The 27915-nt window shown below is 45.9% G+C and overlaps 1 protein-coding gene and 1 non-coding gene across 5 annotated transcripts in view; both read left to right on the top strand.

The window, feature by feature from the left end:
- Nucleotides 1-288: 288 nt before the first annotated feature.
- LOC122923376 lies at nucleotides 289-553 on the top strand. Its single transcript, XR_006387278.1, has one exon.
- A 17783-nt stretch (nucleotides 554-18336) lies between these two features.
- Nucleotides 18337-27915, top strand: part of SYNE3 (spectrin repeat containing nuclear envelope family member 3) — a 62358-nt gene continuing 52779 nt past the window's right edge. For all 4 annotated transcript variants that reach the window (XM_044274174.1, XM_044274171.1, XM_044274172.1 and 1 more), the window contains exon 1: nucleotides 18337-18424. The gene's annotated coding sequence lies outside the window, so the exon portion shown is untranslated. The remainder of the gene's footprint in view (nucleotides 18425-27915) is intronic.

Genomic DNA, 27915 nt, shown 5'->3' with positions numbered 1-27915 from the left:
TGCGTAGCTATTGGTGAAAGCTGTTTGTCAGTTATCCCAGAAGACCAATGAGCGGCGTCAACGTCATCCATAGGGCGGGGTTAACGTAACGTTGTCTAGTGCTTTTTTCCTCGAACGTTTAGTAAGGAGGAAGGCGCCTGGGCGGCCATGTTGGTGACGGATAGTGGTGAGTATGGCTGAGGTTGTGGCTGCCATCTTGGTAGAGGGTAGTTATCTAAGCTCGATACTTTGTACGGCTGATGGGATACTATTGTAACAAACCCTCAGCTGTGAGAAGTCTTAGGCCTGTATTTGCAGTCTCCTCTCTGGCCCCCGGTTGCAGGTACTTGGGGTCTTCGGAGCTGCATAGAATATCCATGTGAGGAAGCCGAGACCTCCCTGCCTGAGTACCAGCAGCTGGATGTGCTATGTTCCTCACACACCACTTTGTTCTGTTGCCACGGAGATAATGGCGTTCCCCGTGTTATTATCTATCCGCCAACAGATAGAGCAACGCAGCGAGATATTGTTTACGGACTGAAGTCGTCTGCTAAATACTGGACCTGCTATATCGCCAGCACGGACTGCGATCGCCATGTGGACGGCGCCGCTGACTCTGTCTTCTATTACAGGGATCCCGGGAGCGTCGTCAGGACAAGCCGGAGGAGAAACCGCAGGCTCGGGAACAAGTCCTCGTCGGAAGCCATCCCCTTAAAGGGGTATTCTGGTGGTGACAAGGATGTGAGGTAACTATTAGATCTCAGCAGGAGGACCCCCCCGTACCCTGAAAATGAAAAGAGCCGCCGGTTGGGCTTAGGCACTGCTGCTCTATTCATCTCTATGGGATTTATGGAAATGGCGGTTCGCTGCATCTGGATCTCCCTTCAGAGATTAAGTGGCATTGCCCTACCGGCTGCTCTGTTCATTTTGGGGCCCTCGTTATTGGGGGGGGTGTTCCAGCGGTATGACCCCCACCGATCTAATAGATATCCTCTGTCCTGTGGATAAGATATAAATAGTTACGACTGGAATACCCTATTAAAGGGGTTGTCTCATCTCGGACGATGGGGGGCATAGTGCTAGAATATGCCCCTATTGTCATATAGGTGCGGGTCCCAGCAATGTTGAGAGCGGAGCCCCACAAAGTGGTGGCTGGAGGGCTGGGAGCACACCGCGCATGATAGGCGATCGCTCCCATTCACTTCTATTGGTCCGGTAGAAATGGCCGAGCCAGCGCCTGCCCTATAGAAAATTAATGGAGGACAGCTGCGCTCTCCACCACTTTTTGGGCTCCATTCTCGATAGGTGCTTGGACCCGCATCTATATCAGGCAGTGGGGGCATATCCTAGTGATATACCCCCCATTAGCTAAGATGAGACAACCCTTTTAAGGACCAAGCCAATTTTGTCCGCTAAGTTTATTTTTTTTGTTTTGTTTTTAGTCCCCTTCTATAATGCCAGCTAGAAGTGTATAAATTTATAGGGCTTGGCAAGCAGTACTCAAGGGGGGAGTGACCTTCACTGCGCGCTGTTGAGGAAGGGTTGAGACGTATGTGTGTGTATGTATATATATGTATGTGTGTGTGTGTGTATATATATATATATATATATATATATATATATATATATATATACTTAATAGCCTCATTATAGGATGATGTGCCCCTAGTGGTAAACAGGGACTCATTGTGGCCCCTGTGGAAAATATGTGCCCCCAAATAAGTATATAATATGTGTGTATAGATAGATCTATATATCCCCCTTTACCTGAAACCAGGTGCATCAGTGTGAATGTGCCCCAAGCATTCACACTGATGCAATCTGGCTGATTGCATCAGAATGACCGGACAAAGGTCCGGTCATCCTGATGGCTACAAAGAACTCAGGTTCAACAGAATCTGAGTTCTCTGTTCTAATTATCTCCAGCGCTGCTGGAGATAATTATGCATGATAGAAGGAAGGGAGAAACCTCCCCTCCGATTATGCGCATTCCGGCAGCGCGATTAGTGCTACAGGCGGGAGATCAAAGGCTTCTCCCGCCTGTTAGCAAGTGGAGCGGCCCCGACGCGCTCGTCCGGGGACGCGCGGGCTGGCACTGTGACGTCATCTCACTGCGCCGGGCCACGTGTCCCTGATGTCTTTGCACGCATTGGACATCAATAGCGCGCAGTGAAGATCACTCCCCCCTTGAGCACTGCTTGCCAGACTCCACCCACTTGGCTAACCATCCTGACACTTGGCACCAATAATTTTGGAATGGGCAGCAACAGTAAAGCTGACTGGAGGTGCTTAGAGGATCTTTCACCAGTAAAAACGGCGATATGAAATTTGTATTGTCTTAGGTTTAATTTTGTAATAAAACGATTTTTTTGAAAACTTGGTTTGTGTCGTCGTATTCTGACACCTGTAACTTTTATTTATTTTCTTCCGTCTGTGAGTCGTCTTTTGTGGGTAGTGCTGTATTATTTGTACCATTTGACGGCACATGCAACAATTTCATCATTTGTACTGTACGCTTCAGTATTTTCGTATTGCGGGGTATAGTGATTTTTACCGACCTCCTAGTACACCCTGTCATGGATAGGGTGTACTAGGAGTAATAAGATGGCAAGCCTAATGCTCTACACGAAGCTGCCTATGATGTACTGTAATGTCTTTCACTGTCGTTAGAAAGGTTGTCCTACTCCCTTATTCACCGCAATTACCATCTGTTTTACAGATGGCACAGGCAAGAGGCCTGGTGATGACCTCATTGCACCCCTTGCCTGTTCCCAGTGGTGCCGGCAGACTTTTTCCTTAGCAGCATCTGTGCCAATCGTCGGGGATTCAGCATAAGGGCCCTTGCTCACGACCGTATACTCAGACATGCGGTCCATATGTCCCGGAGCTGCATTGATCGTGCACATGGGAGCGCACAGCTTCATAGATTACAATGATGCTGTGCACGTCGCGCCGCCCGCGGGGCTATTGTCCCACACTCGTAAGATCATATAAGTGCGGGACAATCGCCCCATGGGTGGCCTGATGTGTACAGAATCATTGTAATCGATGATGCTATGTGCTCCTGCGTGAACGATTAATGCTGCTCTGGAACATATGGACCGCTCGCGGACCGTATATCTTGCAGGGTATACGGTTGTGAGCAAGGGCCCTAACTGTGTAGAACAGCCCTCGGACTACTGCGGCCTGTCCTTTGGATACCTGCTATGCCGCACAGCGTTGGCCAGGAGCTGCAGCACATGTGTGAATCCGTGCAACCCCGACCACCACAGCAGGAATGGAGTTAACTACAGTGCACAAGTGCAGTCATGGTTGTACCCCCCCAAATAATGAGCAGTACATAAAGAGGGGGCCACATCTATGAAAATAAGCAGTGTAATTGGTAAGTGTCTTCTGTTTACTTTTGCTGCATAAAGGGGACCCCATTACCCAGATGAGAATATTCCTATAAAATTAGTCTACACATTGCATTACTTATCCTGTACTGATCCTGAGTTACATCCTGTATTATACTCCAGAGCTGCACTCACTATTCTGCTGGTGGAGTCACTGTGTACATACATTACTTATCCTGTATTGATCCTGAGTTACATCCTGTATTATACTCCAGAGCTGCACTCACTATTCTGCTGGTGCAGTCACTGTGTACATACATTACTTATCCTGCACTGATCCTGAGTTACATCCTGTATTATACTCCAGAGCTGCACTCACTATTCTGCTGGTGCAGTCACTGTGTACATACATTACTTATCCTGTATTGATCCTGAGTTACATCCTGTATTATACTCCAGAGCTGCACTCACTATTCTGCTGGTGCAGTCACTGTGTACATACATTACTTATCCTGTACAGATCCTGAGTTACATCCTGTATTATACTCCAGAGCTGCACTCACTATTCTGCTGGTTGTTGTGGGAAGCAATTAGTAAGCTTGTGGATCAGTTACCTTTTCCTCCTTTCCATGACTATGGAGCCTGGTGTAAAGATAAACACTTCCCAGAATACAACTCTTCCGAGCACCACACTTGAACTCACCTGCAGACCACACAAACTTTTGTGTCGCCGCTATCTTGATTGGAAATCTAGAACGAAATCTAGCTTGGCCAGTGATGACGTCATCACTTCGGCTGGCGTGGTGACTTCATACGTCACCGTGCATGGGATTTAGTGTGCAATCTTCTTGCTCAAACGGACGAGGGAAGTATGATTTTTATTTTTTATTTTTTTTTGTCTCTTGCCACCATTTAGGTAAAAATGATTTGTTACCACAAAGCGCAAGGAAAATGAGCTTTGCAGTGAATCGAATTTTCCATGAAATTCGGATCGGAGTCCACTTTACTCAGCACTACTAGTGACTGATTGCAGTGGTCAGATAATGCAAATTTGTGCGTTGACCACTAGGTGGTGCTGTGTGGCTACTGTAAGAGCATTAGTGGAGGAAGGAGCACATGGCGGTGACCTCTGGGTCTCGCTGCGTTTATTAGTCGGGTATCTTATGCATTATGATTCAATATCTGCTATGGACGTGGTCACAGATGTCTGAGCTTAGTGCAAGGGGAACATCTGCTTCTTAAAGGGGTTGGCCAATGAACCAGGGTATTAATGATAAATGTATGATCACTCATGGGGAAGGGGGTCATGTGTGAGACCGCACTATTCACTGTCTGTGCAAGTACAGCACTCGCCCATAACTGGCTGTCCCATAGACCTCAATGGAGCGATACTTCCACGTATGCGCTGTCACCCCATTCACACTGGGTACTCGGGGTTTATCACCGACCCCTTTGAGGAGAATCTGTTCTGACTGATACATTGTAGCAACTACTATTACAGGAGAGATTTGTGCTGGGTTTAGCACACACATGCCTATCTACATTGGATGCAATCAATGGCGGTACTTGAACTGACGGCCCCACAACAATTTTTTGAACAACTCCCCCCCAGATCCATTGAAATGAATGGTTCCGTATACAGAACGCGAAAAACGGAATGTAAACGGAAAAAAAAAATGTTTGTGTGCAAGAGGTCTAATACTGTTGAGAAGGCCCTGACAATAAGATCTATCAGACCTACTCCTGGATGGGCCCCTTCTGAGTTCACCTTTCACTGTGAGCAGGGCAGGAAGAATGTTCCCATTCAATGGCAGCAAGCATCTGTCTTTTAAAAGCGGTAGAACATTTCGTTAGGCGGTGATTAAAGAGTTATGACATCACATTATGAACAATGGGGTCTGCCCGTGGACCCCCACTGATCCTGAGAACTAAGGCGTGGCCGCACAGATTTTCGCCTTGAACAGAGGGGGCATCTGCACTGCATCCCCTTCATTTACAGGATTGGTGGGAGTCCCGGAGCGATGGCTGATCCTAGTGATTTCTCATCACTTTGTGATAGGAATGCCCCTTCAATTACCATTTACATAAAACCAGGAAACCCCTCTGATCCAGGGAGCGTTCGGTGGGATGAGTCACATTAGACATACGGACGTCTCCTCGTATTATTAGAGGGCTGGATCAGTAGGATAAACAATGTGTCGGGATCCATCTGGCGTCTGTCACACTTGTCACTTTCCCTCTCTAATGTTTAAAGCTGGAACGTATGTCGGGTATCGCTCCGTCTACCAGGCGGATATACACCGGCCACCCTATAGTAATATCCATAGGAAACATTTTACGGAAATTAGTCAAAAATAGATACGTTATACAGTGGCGCACCAGTTTAGTATGGAATGAGGTGCTCTGTCATCGGCCGTAAAATGTAAGAGAAGAATTGTAGATGGGTATGACGGGCACACTCGCAGACGTTGCTGCACGGAATGAATACAGAGACGGGGATAGTATTTAAATTAGTGTGTTTATTTATATATCTAAATATTAAAAGTAGGTAAAATTGTTGGTGGGGGGGGAGTCTTCTTTCTTGGATGGCTGTGTTGGGATTTAGGACGGATATTCGGCGGGGATGTATGAGAATATAGTGTTTGGTTGTAATTGTATGCCGTATTTATCTTCGCTGAATACATCAAATACATAAAGTGTCAAGTGTTAATTTTATTGCTGGATAGGCCTCATGCACACGACCGTTGTTGTGTTCAGTTCCGCAAAATGGGGTTCCGTTGTTCCGTAGTTTTGTGATCCGTTTCCGTGTGTCTTACTTTATTTTTCGAGGACCACCAGACATAAAGGAAAGTAAAAAAAAAAACTAAGACAGGTTTGTCATGCAAATAATAGGAAAAAAACGGACGCGGATGACAATCTTGTGTGCCTCCGTGTTTTTTAGCGGTCCCATTGACTTGCATAGGTCCGCGAACCGTTTTCAGCGAAAATAATAGGACAGGTTATATTTTTTTGACGGGCTGGAATCACGGACGCGGATGACAAACGGTGCATTAGCCGAGTTTTCAACGGACCCATTGAAACTCAATGGGTCCGCAGAAAATCACGAACAACGGTCCTGGAATAAAACCACGGTCGTGTGCATGAGGCCATATGTTGAGTACTCAGATGTATAAAGGTAAACTTATGCTGGATACATAGGGCCAGGTTTGGCCGCGTAGACGCTGAATAAAGTGTCTGGTGCTTGTTATAGTGCCGAGTGCGTCAATATGCCGGGTATATGGATGTATGCAGTTGCAAGAAAAAGTATGTGAACCCTTTGGAATGATCTGGATTTCTGCACAAATTGGTCATAAAATGTGACCTGATCTTTATCTAAGTCGCAACAATAGACAATCACAGTCTGCTTAAAGGGATTCTGTCATCAGATTTAACCCCTCTAACCTAAACATATGCTCATGTCCAGACTAAAAAGAATCCTAAGCTGGCCTTATTAAACCTCACTGTGGCTCTATTTACCCAAAAAACTGGTTTTTATAACCTGTCAATCACTTACTTAGGTCTGTTAATACAGGGTGCCCCCCGGTGCCCAGCGCCGCCTCCGCAATCCTCCCCGTCCCTCTGACAGATCCCGCGCCTGCACACTAGGCTCAGCCTGACGCGCCCCTGCGGACTCCTGGCAGCGGCTTCGTTGAGCGAAGTGCGCATGCTCCGGCCTGATGCGCACTTTGCTCAACCCTGATATGACCTGCAGATTGGCTGAGCCTAGTGCGCAGGCGTGGGATATGGCAGAGGGACGGGGAGGATTGCGGAGGCGGCACTGAGCTGTAGAAGGTGGAGCTGAAGACAGGAAAGGTGGCGCTGGGCACTGAACGGCGAGGGGTGCGGCTGGGCACCCTGTATTAACGGACCTCCCCTTGGGCACCTTAAGTAAGTGATTTGACAGGTTATAAAAACCTGTTTTTTGGGCAAATAGAGCCACAGTGAGGTTCAATAAGGCCAGCTTAGGATTCTTATTAGTCTGGACATGAGCATATGTTTAGGTTAGAGCAGGCATGCTCAACCTGCGGCCCTCCAGCTGTTGTAAAACTACAATTCCCACAATGCCCCGCTGTAGGCTGATAGCTGTAGGCTGTTCAGGCATGCTGGGAGTTGTAGTTTTGCAACAGCTGGAGGGGTTAAATCTGATGACAGAATCCCTTTAAACTAATAACACACAAAGAATTAAATGTTACCATGTTTGTATTGCACACACCATGTAAACATTCACAGCGCAGGTGGAAAAAGTATGTGAACCCCTGGATTTAATAACTGGTTGAACCTCCTTTGGCAGCAATAACTTCAACCAAACGTTTCCTGTAGTTGCAGATCAGACGTGCACAACGGTCAGGAGTAATTCTTGGCCATTCCTCTTTACAGAACTGTTTCAGTTCAGCAATATTCTTGGGATGTCTGGTGTGAATCGCTTTCTTGAGGTCCTGCCGCAGCATCTCCATCGGGTTGGGGTCAGGACTCTGACTGGGCCACTCCAGAAGGCGGATTTTCTTCTGTTTAAGCCATTCTGTTGTTGATTTACTTCTATGCTTTGGGTCGTTGTCCTGTTGCATCACCCATCTTCTGTTGAGCTTCAGCTGGTGGACAGATGGCGTTAAGTTCTCCTGCAAAATGTCTTGATAAACTTGGGAATTCATTTTTCCTTCGATGATAGCAATCCGTCCAGGCCCTGACGCAACAAAGCAGCCCCAAACCATGATGCCCCCACCACCATACTTCACAGTTGGGATGAGGTTTGGATGTTGGTGTGCTGTGCCTCTTGTTCTCCACACATAGTGCTGTGTGTTTCTTCCAAACAACTCAACTTTGCTTTCATCTGTCCACAGAATACGTTGCCAGTACTGCTGTGGAACATCCAGGTGCTCTTGTGCAAACTGTAAACGTGCAGCAATTCTTGTTTAGTGTTTTATGTATCGTAGATTCGCTAACAGGGATGTTAGCATATGCCAGAGACTTCTGTAAGTCTTTAGCTGACACTCTAGGATTCTTCTTCGCCTCATTGAGCAGTCTGCGCTGTGCTCTTGCAGTCATCTTTACAGGACGGCCACTCCTAGGGAGAGGAGCAGCAGTGCTGAACTTTCTCCATTTATAGACAATTTGTCTTACCGTGGACTGATGAACAGCAAGGCTTTTGGATGTACATGTATAACACTTTCCAGCTTCATGCAAATCAACTTTTCTTAATTGTAGGTCTCCTGAGAGCTCTTTTGTGTGAGGCATCATTCACATCAGACAATGCTTCTTGTGAAAAGCAAACCCAGAACTGGTGTGTGTTTTTTATCGGGCAGCTGGAACCAACACCTCCAATCTCATCTCATTGATCGGACTCCAGTTGGCTGACACCTCACTCCAATTAGCTCCTGGAGATGTCATTAGTCTAAGGGTTCACATACTTTTCCCACCTGCACGGTGAATGTTTACATGGTGTGTTCAATAAAAACATGGTAGCATTTAATTCTTTGTGTGTTATTAGTTTAAGCAGACTGTGATTGTCTATTGTTGTGACTTAGATGAAGATCAGATCACATTTTATGACCAATTTGTGCAGAAATCCATATCATTCCAAAGGGTTCACATGCTTTTTCTTGCAACTGTATATACTTGTGCCGGATAAATCTTGGCTGGGTATCAATTGGATACTGAGTATAATTGAACTTCAGTGAGAATGTGTACATGTATAGAAAGAAAGGTTTGACTTCAAATATTTCCTCAGGGTGGTTGGCCTGGTAGTAGAATTCGTATGTCAGTCTTATGGTGATCATTAAAAAAAGTCATATAAAATATCCCATGGGTAAGAAGTTGTAGAAAGATGAAAAAATATAGAAATGCAAATAATACAATTGGTTCCGCTTTGGGTCGGTTAGAATGTTGAATTAATAGTACTTTACCGCTTCGCTGTGTGTTGTTCCGTTTGTCCGATCGCTTTCTTTGCCCTGCAAGGACCTACCAGGCGTCCCACGTGGTGTTTTGTGACGTCTAATGTGACAAGGCGGGGCAACACGTCACTCCTGGCGGTGGGTCCGATTCGTCCCTAAATTGGAGTGTCGGATCGCAATTGGCTTTTCGCTTTTAGCTCTTTGTGATTGGCTTTAAGCTCTTTGGTCTTTCGGAAAAGCAACAATTCAAATGATTTTGAATAAATTTAACTTATATGACCCTCGCGTTCCTTTTTACCAAAGAACTCGAGGGTCATACAAGTTAAAATTTATTCGAAATCATTTGAATTATTGCTGATCACCATAAGACTGACCTACTACCAGGCCAACCATCCTGAGGAAATATTTGAAGTCAAACCTTTCTTTCTATACATGTACACATTCTCACTGAAGTTCAATTATACTCAGTATCCAATTGATACCCAGCCAAGCTTTATCCGGCACAAGTATATCACTCGGCAGTATAACAAGCACCAGACACGGCCAAACCTGGCCCTATGTATCCAGCATGAGTTTACCTTTATACATCTGTGTACTCAGCCTATCTATGCACTCAGCACTAAATTGAACACTTGACACTTTATGTATTTGATGTATTCAGCGAAGATAAATACGGCATACAATTACAACCAAACACTATATTCTCATACATCCCGCCGAATATCCGTCCTAAATCCCAACACAGCCATCCAAGAAAGAAGACTCCCCACCCCTATCAACAATTTTACCAACTTTTAATATTTAGATATATAAATAAACACACTAATTTAAATACTATCACAGTCTCTGTATTCATTAAGTGCAGCAACGTCTGCGAGTGTGCCCGTCATACCCATCTACAATTGTACGGAAATTCTGGTTAAAGGTGGTTTTCTGAGACTTTTATACTGATGTCCTCTGGATAGGTCACCGGTATCTGATCGGTGGGGGTCCGACACACAAAACTAAGCGCCGCCTTCATCGGTCACCCGACCTAGGAGCAGCTGAGCTTGAATGGGGGCGAGCACAATACCAAGGACAACCACTATACAACGTGTGGCGCTGTGCTTGGTAAGACAGCAGTGCTTACAGGAGTGCCTTCCCAAGCCAGCTGATCGGTGGCGGTTCCCGGGTGTCGGGCCTCCGACGATCAGATACTGATGATCTATCCACAGGATTGGTTAAAAAATTCTGGAAAACTTTTTAAAGTATAATACCCCCTGGAAATTTTAAGTCATCACCCAGCTTTCTGAGAATTCTGAATGCGTATGGAGTAATGGGGCAAGAACTGATCAGCTTACTCTGCCAGCCATTGTTACTTGAGGCTCACACTGCTTTACACTGCAGCTCTGCTTGCACAGGTTGGCTGCAGTATATAAGCAGAGGCTAAGCAGGAAGCCAGTACCTGGAGAGGTGGTTTCTTTTGCACTAAGGTCAGAAGATTATAAACTACAAGAAATTAAAGGGGTTCTGCATTTTGTTTTAACTGATGATCTATCCTCTGGACAGATCATCAGCATCTGATCGGTGGGGGTCTGACACCCGGGACCCCCGCCGATCAGCTGTTTGAGAAGGCAGCGGTGCTCCAGCACTAGTCGTGACATCACTGGGCCAGCGGTAAACATTGAGAAGGCTGCAGCGCCGCTGCCTTCTCAAACAGCTGATCGGCGGGGGTCCCGGGTGTCGGACCCCCGCCGATCAGATGCTGATGATCTATCCAGACGATAGATCATCAGTTTAAACAAAGTGCAGAACTCCCTTTAAGCTACTGGTGCCAAAACGATATTCCGGTAAGTTCTGCAAATGGTCTGTGGGGGGAGGAGCTTCCATAAAGAGGAGGAGCCGGGAGACCTGCTTATTAATCATGAACTACATAGATAATTATTATAATAAAATCTGTGTCTGTTTTCATCTTTCCTCTATTGCCACGTCTCCGAAGTCCACGTTGCTGCGCCAAAATCAGTTTGCGTGGATGTCTGAGTTTTACTTACAGATATCCCAGATAGTCTGCACGGCCACCTTGAAGAAACCAGAAGAGGCCTCCAGTCTTCTTTATATGGCAGGAGCCGGAGGGATGTAACAGGTGCAGGCGGCGGGCGGGCGGGCCGCGGTGCTGTAGTAGTCCCTGCTGGCCTTTAAAGGGTTAAAGCAGACTCTATATAAAGTGCCTTGTATCAGGGCATTTAATCTGAGCCCGGCGTGCGGCTTGTGTTTACTGCGTTGTTATTTATAGGGGGCAACACATACAGTACTGGAAACCATTGGTGACACTGGCCGGGCATAGCGCAAGTAACCAGGGGGCCCCCATAGCAAAATGTAGAATAATAGTACACAGACCGAAGTTACAGTACAGAGATAATACACCCAGTGATGTCACAGGACAGAGATAATAAAGACAGTGATGTCACAGGACAGAGATAATAAACACAGTGATGTCACAGTATAGGGATAATACACATAGTGATGTCACAGTACAGAAATAATAAACACAGCGATGTCACAGTACAGAGATAATAAACATAGTGATGTCACAGGACAGAGATAATACATACAGTGATGTCACAGGACAGAGATAATAAACACAGTGATGTCACAGTACAGAGATAATAAACACAGCGATGTCACAGTACAGAGATAATAAACATAGTGATGTCACCGGGACAGAAGATAATACATACAGTGATGTCACAGGACAGAGATAATAAACACAGTGATGTCACAGTACAGAAATAATAAACACAGCGATGTCACAGTACAGAGATAATAAACATAGTGATGTCACAGGACAGAGATAATACATACAGTGATGTCACAGTACAGAGATAATAAACACAGTGATGTCACAGTACAGAGATAATAAACATAGTGATGTCACAGGACAGAGATAATACATACAGTGATGTCACAGTACAGAGATAATAAACACAGTGATGTCACAGTACAGAGATAATAAACACAGTGATGTCACAGTGCAGGGATAATAAACACAGTGATGTCACAGTTGCAGGGATAATAAACACAGTGATGTCACAGTACAGAGATAATAAACACAGTGATGTCACAGTACAGAGATAATAACACAGTGATGTCACAGTGCAGGGATAATAAACACAGTGATGTCACAGTGCAGGGATAATAAACACAGTGATGTCCACAGTACAGAGATAATAAACACAGTGATGTCACAGTACAGAGATAAAAACACAGTGATGTCACAGTACAGGGATAATACACAGTGATGTCACAGTACAGGATAATAAACACAGTGATGTCACAGTACAGGGATAATAACACAGTGATGTCACAGTACAGGGATAAAAACACAGTGATGTCACAGTACAGGATAATAAACACAGTGATGTCACAGTACAGAGAGATAAACACAGTGATGTCACAGTACAGAGATAAACACAGTGATGTCACAGTACAGGGATAATAACACAGTGATGTCACAGTACAGAGTAATAAACACAGTGATGTCACAGTACAGGGATAATAAACACAGTGATGTCACAGTACAGGATAATAACACAGTGATGTCACAGTACAGGGATAAAAACACAGTGATGTCACAGTACAGATAATAAACACAGTGATGTCACAGTACAGGATAATAAACACAGTGATGTCACAGTACAGAGATAAAACACAGTGATGTCACAGTAACAGGATAATAAACACAGTGATGTCACAGTACAGAGATACATCAAAACACTGTGATGTCACCAGTACAGAGGATAATAAACAACAGTGATGTCACAGAGACAGAGATAATAAACACCCCAGTGATTGTCACAGTACAGAAATAATACACACAAGGGAGGTCACAGTACAGAGATAATAAACATAGGTGATGTCACAGGACAGAGATTAATACATACAGTGATGTCACAGGAATAGAGATAATAAAACCCGTGATGTCACAGTACAAGAGATAATAAACCACAGCGATGTAACAGTACGAGATAATATAAAAATAGTGATGTCACAGGACAGAGATAATTACATACAGTGATGTCACAGGACAGAGATATAAAACCCCCAAAGGGTGATGTCACAGTACAGAATATAAACACCAGCGATGTCACAGTACAGAGTAATAAACACTAGCTGATGTCACAGGACAGGAGATAATACATAAGTGATGTCACCAGGGACAGAGCTAATTCAATACAGTGATGCACAGTACAGAGATAATAAACACAGTGATGTCACAGTGCAGGGATAATAAACACAGTGATGTCACAGTACAGGATAATAAACACAGTGATGTCACAGTACAGAGATAAACACAGTGATGTCACAGTACAGGGATAATAAACACAGTGATGTCACAGTACAGGGATAATAAACACAGTGATGTCACAGTACAGGATAATAAACACAGTGATGTCACAGTACAGGATAATAAACACAGTGATGTCACAGTACAGGATAATAAACACAGTGATGTCACAGTACAGATAATAAACACAGTGATGTCACAGTCAGGGATAATAACACAGTGATGTCACAGTACAGGATAATAAACACAGTGATGTCACAGTACAGAGATAATAAACAGTGATGTCACAGTACAGGATAATACAGTGATGTCACAGTACAGGGATAATACACAGTGATGTCACAGTACAGATAATAAACACAGTGATGTCACAGTACAGGATAATAAACACAGTGATGTCACAGTACAGGGATAATACACAGTGCCAGTGATGTCACAGTTCGCAGGGATAATAACACAGTGATGTCACAGTACAGGGATAATAAACACAGTGAGCTGTCACAGTACAGGATAATACAACACCGTGATGTCACAGTCAGGGATAATACACACAGTGATGTCCAGTACAGAGATAATAAACACAGTGATGTCACAGTACAGGGATAATAACACAGTGATGTCACAGTACAGGGATAATAACACAGTGATGTCACAGTACAGAGATATACACACAGTGATGTCACAGTACAGAGGATAATACACACAGTGATGTCACAGTACAGGGATAATAACACAGTGATGTCACAGTACAGAGATAATAAACACAGTGATGTCACAGTACAGGGATAATAAACACAGTGATGTCACAGTACAGGATAATACACACGTGATGTCACAGTACAGAGGATAATAAACACAGTGATGTCACAGTACAGAGATAATAACACAGTGATGTCACAGTACAGGGATAATAAACACAGTGATGTCACAGTAGCAGAGATATAAAACACAGGATGTCACAGTACAGAGATAATACAACACAGTGATGTCACAGTACAGGGATAATACACCAGTGATGTCACAGTACAGAGATATATAAACACAGTGATGGCACAGTACAGGGATAATAAACACAGTGATGTCACAGTACAGGGATAATACACACAGTGATGTCACAGTACAGAGCTAATAAACACAGTGATGTCACAGTACAGAGATATAACACACAGTGATGTCACAGTACAGGGATAATAACACAGTGATGTCACAGTACAGAGATAATAAACACAGTGATGTCACAGTACAGGTATAATAAACCACAGGATGTCACAGTACAGGGATAATAAACACAGTGATGTCACAGTACAGAGATAATACACACAGTGATGTCACAGTGCAGGGATAATAAACACAGTGATGTCCAGTACAGAGGATAATAAACACAGTGATGTCACAGTACAGGATAATAACACAGTGATGTTCACAGTAAGAGATAATAACACAGTGATGTCACAGTACAGGGATAATAAAACACAGTGATGTCACAGTACAGGGATAATAAACACAGTGATGTCACAGTACAGGGATAATGCACACAGTGATGTCACAGTGCAGGGATAATACACACAGTGATGTCACAGTACAGGATAATAAACACAGTGATGTCACAGTACAGGATAATACACACAGTGATGTCACAGTACAGAGATAATACACACAGTGATGTCACAGTACAGGATAATAAACACAGTGATGTCACAGTACAGGATAATACACACAGTGATGTCACAGTACAGAGATAATAAACACAGTGATGTCACAGTGCAGGGATAATAAACACAGTGATGTCACAGTACAGAGATAATAAACACAGTGATGTCACAGTACAGGGTAATAAACACAGAGATGTCACAGTACAGAGATAATACACACAGTGATGTCACAGTGCAGGGATAATAAACACAGTGATGTCACAGTGCAGGGATAATAAACACAGTGATGTCACAGTACAGGGTAATAAACACAGAGATGTCACAGTACAGAGATAATACAGTGATGTCACAGTACAGGGTAATAAACACTGAGATGTCACAGTACAGAGATAATACACACAGTGATGTCACAGTACAGGGATAATACACACAGTGATGTCACAGTACAGGGATAATACACACAGTGATGTCACAGTACAGGATAATAAACACAGTGATGTCACAGTACAGGATAATACACACAGTGATATCACAGTACAGAGATAATACACACAGTGATGTCACAGTACAGAGATAATAAACACAGTGATGTCACAGTACAGGGATAATAAACACAGTGATGTCACAGTACAGAGATAATAAACACAGTGATGTCACAGTACAGGATAATACACACAGTGATGTCACAGTGCAGGGATAATAAACACAGTGATGTCACAGTACAGGGTAATAAACACAGAGATGTCACAGTACAGAGATAATACACACAGTGATGTCACAGTACAGAGATAATATACACAGTGATGTCACAGTACAGAGATAATACACACAGTGATGTCACAGTACAGGGTAATAAACACAGAGATGTCACAGTACAGGGATAATGCACACAGTGATGTCACAGTACAGAGGTAATACACACAGTGATGTCACAGTACAGAGATAATACACACAGTGATGTCACAGTACAGGGATAATACACAGTGATGTCACTGTACAGGGCTAATACACACAGTGATGTCACAGTACAGGATAATAAACACAGTGATGTCACAGTACAGGGATAATAAACACAGTGATGTCACAGTACAGAGATAATACACACAGTGATGTCACAGTACAGAGATAATACACACAGTGATGTCACAGTACAGGGATAATAAACACAGTGATGTCACAGTACAGGATAATAAACACAGTGATGTCACAGTACAGGATAATAAACACAGTGATGTCACAGTACAGGGATAATATAAATGTAACACGCTTCCACCGTCCATAGTCATTGGGGCCCCCTCACTTGTTGGGCCTTATTATAGCTCCTGTATCTGCTGTCCTGGTCATTACTGCCATAGGCTACAGCTTGAGTCACTTGGGTCTCTAGACAGACTCCACCAGGACTGCCAACCATGCCATGCTTCTAGAGATCTGATGTAACAGAGCAGCCCGCTTGGCATCAAGGCCTGGGGGTCACCACAGTCAGTGCACCCTCTTTGCCAGCTCTAGGGTTAGCAGTACAGGTATCACTCTGACATTTCGGGGCTCCTTTCCTATTTCTACATTGAAAAAGCTAAACCAGGGGATGATGTTGTGTCAGGTCGGTGTGCCCCGTCCTCCAACCAGGGGCGGATTGGCCCTGGAAAAAAAATGAACAGTGGCCCCATGTTGTAGGTGGGTCCAAATTGACAGACGACAGGACAAAACCAGTAGGCCTAAAACACCACAGGGCAGCAGAGAATACCGCCCCAGCAGAACCAAACACCACAGGGCAGCACAGAATACCGCCCCAGCAGAACCAAACACCACAGGGCAGCAGAGAATACCGCCCCAGCAGAACCAAACACCACAGGGCAGCAGAGAATACCGCCCCAGCAGAACCAAACACCACAGGGCAGCACAGAATACCGCCCCAGCAGAACCAAACACCACAGGGCAGCAGAGAATACCGCCCCAGCAGAACCAAACACCACAGGGCAGCACAGAATACCGCCCCAGCAGAACCAAACACCACAGGGCAGCAGAGAATACCGCCCCAGCAGAACCAAACACCACAGGGCAGCAGAGAATACCGCCCCAGCAGAACCAAACACCACAGGGCAGCACAGAATACCGCCCCAGCAGAACCAAACACCACAGGGCAGCACAATATACCGCCCCAGCAGAACCAAACACCACAGGGCAGCACAGAATACCGCCCCAGCAGAACCAAACACCACAGGGCAGCACAGAATACCGCCCCAGCAGAACCAAACACCACAGGGCAGCAGAGAATACTGCTGCCCCAACCCCAGTATTCAACTGTATCACTGTCATGAGGACGGTAATACGGTTGAGTTCAGGAGGGCACCTGTGGCTGTTGAGCATCAGATCATTATGTACCTGGCCTGTGACCATCAGGAGAGCTTGAGTGACCCCCTTGTCATCGGCCCAGCGGAAAATGTCCCTGCCTCCAACACCTCACACAGTGGGCGGAAATACAATGACGACCACTTTGTGATTTTGTTTCTTTTTACTAGCCCTGCCATGTTCCGCAGCGCTGTCCCCCTGTGGGGCTCCCCCCTAAGGACAGCCCACCTATAGGTCAGATAGTCCTGTCAAATGACATTAGGAGCCGTGTGACCCCCGACATAGGAAATAAAAGAGGACTGGAACAATCACGTGGACATTTCCTTAAAATATATAAATAAATAAAAATATATGTATTTATTTATTTTCAGTGTGTGATGGGAAGCTGTATGCCTGACCACAGGGGTGACGTCACTACCCCCCCAGCAGTCATTTCTCACCCTAGTCCCTGGACAAAGGAAAGTTCTGCATCTTTCTAATATCCTTTCCGTTTCAAATTCCTCCCCTTTTTCAAGATTTCTGCTTGCTGTCAGTGAACTGTAACAGCAGGGCAGGCAATGAGCCGGGACAATAAGGAGACTTTTGTGAGTGCGACAAATACCAGCTAGACCCCCTCCTAATAAAGGCGCAGATCGGCCCCCAGACTCAAGCCGTTACATAAATGATACATTTGTATCAGTATCTGCGCGGCTGGGGTCACGTGACCTCGGCGCTGCTCCTCTGCCCGCTGGCGCCGTGCCCTTATACAGCAGCCTCTCAGTCGCCGCCTCCAGTCCCCGCTCAGTGTCAGGAGGACGGGAGGTTCCTGTCTGCGCCGCATTTCAAATCCGGTCCCCGCTGCTGCAAGTCCGGAGTCTCCAGGTAGGTGAAGCCCCGGGGGCCCCAGGACTGGGGGCCAGTGCTGCGGACAATGTGCGGGTCTGGACCGGAGACTGGGATTGCACTGGGGCTGGGAGTCAGCTAAGGGGTGCACTGTAGTGTTTGCTGTATAGAGAAGTTAATTTATATGGGTTGTACTGGGGCAGTACTGGTAGGTATATGGGTGATGTATGAGGTGTAATACTGGGGCAGTACTGGTGGGTATATGGGGTGATGTTTGAGGTGTAATACTGGGTATACTGGGGCAGTATTGTTTGGTATATGGGTGATGTATGAGGTGTAATACAGAGTATACTGGGGCAGCATTGGTGGGTATATGGGGTGATGCGTGAGGTGTAATACTGGGTATACTGGGGCAGTATTGTTTGGTATATGGGTGATGTATGAGGTGTAATACAGAGTATACTGGGGCAGCATTGGTGGGTATATGGGGTGATGCGTGAGGTGTAATACTGGGTATACTGGGGCAGTATTGTTTGGTATATGGGTGATGTATGAGGTGTAATACAGGGTATACTGGGGCAGCATTGGTGGGTATATGGGGTGATGCGTGAGGTGTAATACAGAGTATACTGGGGCAGTACTGGTGGGTATATGGGGTAATGTATGAGGTGTAATACAGGGTATACTGGGGCAGCATTGGTGGGTATATGGATGATGTATGAGGTGTAATACAGAGTATACTGGGGCAGTACTGGTGGGTAAATGGGGTGATGTATAGGGATTACTCTGGATGTGGTACTAGATATATGGGGTGTTATACAGAGTGTACTGGGGCAGTACAGGTGAATATACAGAGGTGATGTACAGGACACAGTGACTCACAATATACTTACACGAGCTGTTGTAAAATATGGGGTGTACAGGGCCTGAGGTGCTGGATACAATGAGCATGTTGTAGTCTGACTGTGTTAATGAATATAATTGAGGTAATCTATGTGGTGTACTGGGGCTTTAGGGTATATATAGGGTGTATGGGGTGTGCTGACTGTAGTACAGGTATATGTAGGGTGTATGGGTTGTGCTGACTGTAGTACAGGTATATGTAGGGTGTATGGGTTGTGCTGACTGTAGTACAGGTATATGTAGGGTGTATGGGGTGTGCTGACTGTAGTACAGGTATTTGTAGGGTGTATGTGGTGTGCAGTGCCACAGGCCTGGATGTTTTGTGTCACACCGTGTCCAGTAAGTGACTCTATGTGTACTTTTATTCACAATGAGAAAAGATGGGACTTTTACAATTTGAAGCTGCTGCAGAACCTCTTCATCGGACTGAAGCCAGTACTACCGTGTTACATCTCCCTGGTATCCGCAGTGCATTGCACCTTAGTATTTAATCGTCTTGTTCCAGGTCTTGTAACTTTCCAGGGGGAAGTATTGGGCGCCATGTCTGGGGGCACAGGAGTACTCTGTGTGTGGTTGTAGCCTGGCTGCAGCATGTTGTGGCTTTGCGGTGATGTGGAGGAATCCAGCGCCTGCTCACCCCCCCTTTGCTCTAAATAGAAGGGGGGGGGGGGGATTCTGCTTTAAGCAAAATTGTCAGCATTCCTGAGCGTCCTGTCCACTGAGAGTTGTACTCCTGTTGTTGTTTATGAGTTGTGGAGAGGGCAGCGAGTGTAACTACAGACGGGCACACAGTATCTGGTGAGATGATGCCACAGAGACCCGGCAACCTAGAACGGATGTAGTCTGTTAGTATCCGTTCCAGCCAGGGTACACATGCTGAGACTTGTAGTTCCACAGGAGATCTAGGTAAAAATGTGTCCAGTACCAATTTGTGTTGCATAACACAACACCCGATCAGTTCCCAGCCGCCATTGTGTGTTGGAGGGGGAGGGGGAGGCGGGGGTCTATAGATGAAATCTGCTGATCTGTGTCAACGGCCGCCGATATTACACCTGCAGATGAGACAGACAATGTTCGGGAAGGAAGCGTGCTCATCAGTGAAGGGAAGCCCTGCTATTACATGCAGCGATCTCCTCCACAGTATTGGGAGCAGTGATCGCTCATGCCATCGCTCGTCCCCGTACAGAATCATTATTTGCCGCCAGCAGACCGTTATTAGACGGCGCGATCTGCTGCTGGCAAACAATGATTTTTTAACCTGCTTAGAAATTGCGATTGGGTAATCGTCGTCACTATTACACTGGCAGATCATCGCTAACGAGCATGCCTACAAACGCTTGCTAGCGATCATCTGCCCGACTATCGCTAGGTCCAAAACAGGCTTAAAGGTGCATTTACACACCCAGATGAGCAGCAGATTGTTCCTTCCCAAGAGACGGCTGCTCTCTCAGTGGAGGTGAAGCAGTGCATTTACATACAGCGATCTCCTCCACAGTATGAGGACGGACAGTCGCTATTGCAATCGCTCCTCCTCCTACGGCTGCGTTGTTTCTGGGCAGCAGATCACTGTTTAGACCACACGATCTGCTGCCCAGAAACGATGATTGATGTGTCTGCACGAGCGACTGGATCACACGATAGACGAGCGTTTAGCTCGTTCCTCGGGGATCGGTCGTACATTTAGACGGGGCAGATTGTCAGGAATGAGCGTTCGTGGGAATGTTTGTTCCCAATATTCTGCACGATTATTGCAAAGTGTAAATCCACCTTAACACATTGCCATTTTATGTTAATTGTATGCTGAGACAGTCCATAACCTGCTGTGACAGTCCATAATGTGCTGTGACAGTCCAATACCTTCTGTGACAGTCCATAATGGGCTGATATAGTCCAATACCTTCTGTGACAGTCCATAATGGGCTGATATAGTCCAATACCTACTGAGACAGTCCATAACCTGCTGTGACAGTCCATAACCTGCTGTGAGAGTCCATAATGTGCTGATATAGTCCAATACCTACTGAGACAGTCCATAACCTGCTGTGACAGTCCAATACCTGCTGTGACAGTCCAATACCTGCTGTGACAGTCCAATACCTGCTGTGAGAGTCCATAATGTGCTGATATAGTCCAATACCTACTGAGACAGTCCATAACCTGCTGTGACAGTCCATAATGTGCTGTGACAGTCCAATACCTGCTGTGACAGTTCAGTACCTGCTGTGACAGTCCATAACGTGCTGTGACAGTCTGTACCTTGCTGCCGCTTGCTCTAACAGTCCATAACTTGCTGTGACAGTCCATAATCCGCTCTAACAGTCCTTAACCTGCTGTCACACTGTGTAACCTGCTGTGACAGTCTATAACCTGCAGTGAGTTGTGGGGATTCGCTCTGGTCGACAGGGTGTGCGGACGCAGTACAGAGGCAAATTACCAGTTCTTAAGTCAAACTTCCGTGTTTATTCACACATAAAGCAAAAACAAAACGTCACTTTGCAGTCTTGGTGTTAGTTCACATAACAAAAATCACCTTGTTGGCAGTCCTGCCTCCAGCAGTCCCTAGCAGGCTTTTAGGGGGCCCGTTTCCCCTAACACGTGGGTCTCCGCTCCCCAGCACGACACAAGCCCCAGATCCCAGCACACACACCTCCTGAGCTCCACTGTCAGACTGAGGTAATTACCACCAGCTGACACTGCTGGCTGTTTTTTTTTTTATATATAGGTCTGTCAAGACCCGGCCTGGAACGTGGGGAGTAGTCACCCACCCAGCACTTTGACTACTCCCAGTAAGAGCTGTCCCGGATCAGCTATACAGCCATACTAAAATAGCAAGGTGTCAAACAGCTACTGCTGCTGACACATGAAAACTGGCTCTTATTCCACCGAGGCCAGGAACCTGACACATACCTTCTGTCAACGACGGTCCCTTGCGCCTTCCTACACTGTCCATAAACTTAAAAAAGTTCACGTATGATCTGTGTAATGTTGTACATGCCTTGCTTTACTTAATGGGTCACAATTTGACTTGTACTCTAGTCACCTCCAAAGCTACATTCACAATTCTGCCGATTTCCTCCTACCACAGAGCCGTGCATTGTGGGAGCTCAGGTGGGTTACACAGAGTGGAACAACCGCAGTCTGTTTCCAAGGGCATCCAGCAGAATTCCGAATTCAGCTCTGGATGGCAATGACACTGGGGTATTTCTTTTCACTCATCCCTCTGAAATAGCGATAATTATCTAACGATCTACTAGTTTGGATTTTTTATTTTTATTATCGGCCGCCTCTCCCCCTGCTCCGGGGGCTTCTGGTACATGGATCAGATGCTCCATTCATCCAGGCTGCATATTAATTGCTACAGAAACCGAATTCTACTAAAAGGGAACACGATTTCCCAGAAACAAAGATCTTTTCATCTCTGACAGCGAGTGACGCCTTGGACTGAACCATTAGTGCTATGGGGGGGGGGGGGGGGGGAGATCTCACTTGTTCCCTAATTATCACTGGATAAAATGTATTCTATATAAGTAAAGGAATAACCATTTATTAAGGAAAGGATCCTGGATGGAAATATTTAACCCTTTGGACGCCAGGCAGATGGGTTCCTGCTGTATCCTCCATATGACTGCAGCCACCACGCAGCAGGAGCGCCACCCTCCGGGGGAGAACATGGCAGGTCTGATTGACTTACCTCCGATGTGCTGCATACCTGAGACGGAGGATAACCTTCCCGGTATCACCCCCTGGGGTTGGTAACAATGACCCAACATGACTGATCTCCATTTGCTGTACAGGTGTAAATGCGATCTATTGTTCCCTTTTATCAGCCATTATAAACTAAGGCGAGGCTGACTGTAGTGGTCCTCAGTGGGACCTCCCTGCCCCTCCAGACACCCTTACGTGGCTAATATTATCCACTCCTCCTCCATCGCTGATCCAAGTGCTGACCTTAAAGGGCGTGTCCCATGATAAATGTAAAAAAAATTAAAATCAGACATCACTTAGCACATGACAGTATCTTTCTAACAAAGCTAGAACCAGCCCTGGACCTCACATGGATCCAGAGATCTCCCCATTTATCCTTCCAATTGCTCTGCTAAATTTATATCAAGCTGGCAGCTCAGGGGGCGTGTACTTTCTGCTGTAGCTCAGGGGGCATATCCTTTCTGCTGTAGCTCAGGGGGCATGTCCTTTTGTGCTGTAGCTCAGGGGGCATGTCCTTTCTGCTGTAGCTCAGGGGGCATGTCCTTTCTGCTGTAGCTGAGGGGGCATGTCCTTTCGGCTGTAGCTCAGGGGGCATATCCTTTCTGCTGTAGCTCAGGGGGCATGTCCTTTCTGCTGTAGCTCAGGGGGCATGTCCTTTCTGCTGTAGCTCAGGGGACATGTCCTTTCAGCTGTAGCTCAGGGGGCATGTCCTTTCTGCTGCAGCTCAGGGGTCATGTCCTTTCTGCTGTAGCTCAGGGTGCATGTCCTTTCTGCTGTAGCTCAGGGTACATGTCCTTTCTGCTGCAGCTCAGGGGGCATGTTCTTTCTGCTGTAGCTCTCTGCCTATCACAGCTCAGGAGGCAGTTGAAATATGGAACTGAGCATGTATGTCCACCTCAGTGAGGTGGACAGATAAATAAAAATCAAACAGCAGGTGGCGCTATAGAGAGAGATTTTATTGAGTAGCTCACTGTCTATACTACATTTAAATTAATTTTAATAAGAAATTACAAAAGTATTTAGATCCAGTTTTCTAGTTCTTGGAAAATCCCATCCCCTCTAATCATGAAGGGGTTAAAAAGTGATTTCTGGTTGGATGGCGTCACGGCGGAGGTTCCCTTCAACAAAACTCCACGACTATCCAGCCCCCCCCCCCGAGTATGGAAGACTCCAAAGCGGATAACTCCTTCCGCCCTGTCTGTATATGATTATTATTTATTTTACGCATTTATAAAGCTCTAGTATATTTCGCAGCAGAATAGTGAATGCAGCTCTGGAGTATTTATTTATTTTACGCATTTTATATAGCGCTACTATATTCCGCAGCGCTTTACAGACATTAGCATCACGCTGTCCCCAGTGGGGCTCATAATCTAAGGTCCCGATCAGTCTGTCTTTGGAGTGCGGGAGGAAACACGGGGAGAACATATGGCACATATCACGTGTACGTTATCACCTTATATCTGTTCAGCCGGAGTCGACCTAAGATCCCAAAAACACTGTCTGTTCTCGCCCGTCATCCCGGTCACACCACATCAGCGTGATAGCGGCGGTCCTCGTCATGCCTCTTGTGTCCGTACGGGCTGCAGGTGTATTAATAATTCATTGTGTGTTTAATTAGTCATGTAGGGAGCAGCTGTCACCTCTCGGAGGCCGTCACAACATAGCGAGCGCCGTCTGAGCTGCTTTCACGAGTCACATAATTGTAGCGTGCGAACAGTGGACGGAAAATGATTATCTATTCCACTGTAAAGCTGGCGACGCGGCCTGTTATTAAAGGAACCGTAAGAAGTAAAATTCCAGCAATTCCTTTCCTTTGACTGTGTCAAGTGAGAAATCTAAGAATTATTTTCTACTTCTCCGCTTCTTCATTCTTACAAACCTAATATCAGACCTCGGTCTGGCTGTGAGGCAACTGGCTGCAGCAGGAGCCCTTCCCCACCGAAATAGTAACCTAGGCACGGTAAGCCAAATAATCCAAATAAAAATGAAAGAAGTAAGAACTGTAAGAAGTAACATTCCAGCAATTTCTCTCCTGTGTATCAAGTCTGAACTAGAAGAATTCTTCTCTACAAATCCCTACTTTATTCGTAAAGACCTCATTTCAGACCTCGGTCTGGCTGTAAGGCAACTGGCTGCAGCAGGAGCCCTTCCCCACTGCAATAGTAAACCAGGCACGCTAAGCTCTACCTCCTTAGTGAATCCAAATGACAATTGGGGGGGGGAGGTTGGAAACAAAATAGCAATATTATGTACCCAATAAGCTCTGCTCACACTCGGCTATGTGCGTTTACTGGATGCACCGCGAAAGATCCCAACGCACATATGAAAGGGACCCATAGGCCCCCGTTATACAGATGGGGGGGTCTTCCTTTAGTCTGCCAGGTTTCCATTTGCATGTAATAGCGCTTGCAGGTATCCTGTGAAAAAAACGTATATGGTGCGCAGCGCGGTATACGATTTTTTAACACGGATACCTGTGAGTGGCTGCTTAGCGGTATCTGTTAATTGCATACCCACAAGGATTTCATTGGGATGGAAAGAGTCCGACTGTGAAGCCCTGGACCCCCTTTCCCTTCCCATCACATTGGCGTCTAGTTTCTGGTGGACAGAAGGCGGGTTCAGATCGGTTTGTATGAGTTAATATTTTGTACTGTCCCTTTAAAACCGGCAGCCTGCGATGTTTTTGTCTGGGGCTGTTGACGGCTTTCTTTTTAATGTGGGTGGTTTGGTATTTCGTCCGCTGCCATCCTCTACGATGCCCGACGTGCCAGGAACTCGGGGAGGGTTTATTGGCTGCAGCCACTTCATTGTTCTGCAGAAAGAAAAAAAAAAATTTTTTTTTTTTAATATAAAAAAAATTGCTCATGAAATATTTTCGCCGTGAGTTTTCTCTGCACGTTTTTTTAATCTTGTTTTAGTCATTTTACAAGGGACGTGCCTGGAAGTCGCGCATCGACCGGGTGTGCATTGTTCTTATTGTGGAGCCATTTAAATTGCTCGGTCTTGTTTTTCCACATTTTTGGGACCCCCCCCCACACTGCTGGCCCCTCCCTCTCCTCCCCACCTTCTTTCTACACGTATCTCACCATTTGCATACACCTTGTTCAAACACAGACAAAATATGTAAACAAATTTTTGAGGCGAGGAACGAACGTGAGACGAACGTGAGACTGCGGGTACACAAGGGCGTGGGGGGCAGAAGGGCTGGGGCGGGGAAGCTAATGGGTGGCTTGTATTTTGCACGTTGGCGGCGGGGGGGGGGGGGGACGTACTGTAAGGTTTCTATGATGCTGATTTTTTGGTAACTTTTTTCCACATTTTTTTAAAAATGTTTTGAATGAAAAATAATGTAACAATGTTACATTTTTGTCCAGTGTTATGGATCTCGAACATTCGCTGAAGTCATTTCCGTTGTGTCTGAGCCGCCGCGGCTTCAGATATTTACATCGGTTTCCATGATGAAAAATGTTTGTTTCACTCAGAATTAAAAATGGCACAGGAAGTGGTCGGGTTCGTAGGAAGCCAGAGAGCTCGGGCCCCCAGCACGTGCTGCGCGGTGTTACACGTGATACATGCTGCGCGGTGTTACACGTGATATCTGTGGTTGGTAGATTAAGCTTACAGCTGCCAGACGGCAACCTTGGTAGACCGTGTCCCCTAAAGATTGGGCAAATTATCATAACATCAGCGGGCACGTTTGATGAGATCTAGAAAAGACTTGTGTCGTGATTGTGTACATTAGAGTGCTGTGCAGCCGGAGTCATGTGATTGTGTACATTAGAGTGCTGTGCAGCCGGAGTCATGTGATTGTGTACATTAGAGTGCTGTGCAGCCGGAGTCATGTGATTGTGTACATTAGAGTGCTGTGCAGCCGGAGTCATGTGATTGTGTACATTAGAGTGCTGTGCAGCCGGAGTCATGTGATTGTGTACATTAGAGTGCTGTGCAGCCGGAGTCATGTGATTGTGTACATTAGAGTGCTGTGCAGCTGGAGTCATGTGATTGTGTACATTAGAGTGCTGTGCGGCCCGAGTCATGTGATTGTGTACATTAGAGTGCTGTGCAGCCCGAGTCATGTGATTGTGTACATTAGAGTGCTGTGCAGCCCGAGTCATGTGATTGTGTACATTAGAGTGCTGTGCAGTCCGAGTCATGTGATTGTGTACATTAGAGTGCTGCGCAGCCGGAGTCATGTGATTGTGTACATTAGAGTGCTGTGCAGCCCGAGTCATGTGATTGTGTACATTAGAGTGCTGTGCAGCCCGAGTCATGTGATTGTGTACATTAGAGTGCTGTGCAGCCGGAGTCATGTGATTGTGTACATTAGAGTGCTGTGCAGCCGGAGTCATGTGATTGTGTACATTAGAGTGCTGTGCAGTCCGAGTCATGTGATTGTGTACATTAGAGTGCTGTGCAGCCGGAGTCATGTGATTGTGTACATTAGAGTGCTGTGCAGCCGGAGTCATGTGATTGTGTACATTAGAGTGCTGTGCAGCCCGAGTCATGTGATTGTGTACATTAGAGTGCTGCGCAGCCGGAGTCATGTGATTGTGTACATTAGAGTGCTGTGCAGCCGGAGTCATGTGATTGTGTACATTAGAGTGCTGTGCAGCCCGAGTCATGTGATTGTGTACATTAGAGTGCTGTGCAGCCCGAGTCATGTGATTGTGTACATTAGAGTGCTGTGCAGCCCGAGTCATGTGATTGTGTACATTAGAGTGCTGTGCAGCCCGAGTCATGTGATTGTGTACATTAGAGTGCTGTGCAGCCGGAGTCATGTGATTGTGTACATTAGAGTGCTGCGCAGCCGGAGTCATGTGATTGTGTACATTAGAGTGCTGTGCAGTCCGAGTCATGTGATTGTGTACATTAGAGTGCTGTGCAGCCGGAGTCATGTGATTGTGTACATTAGAGTGCTG

This window comes from Bufo gargarizans, unplaced genomic scaffold (assembly GCF_014858855.1).
Source record: "Bufo gargarizans isolate SCDJY-AF-19 unplaced genomic scaffold, ASM1485885v1 original_scaffold_1528_pilon, whole genome shotgun sequence".
NCBI classification, from domain to species: Eukaryota; Metazoa; Chordata; class Amphibia; order Anura; family Bufonidae; genus Bufo; species Bufo gargarizans.
The sequence above is the reverse complement of the archived record's forward strand: the minus strand, read 5'-3'. Positions and strand labels throughout refer to the sequence as shown.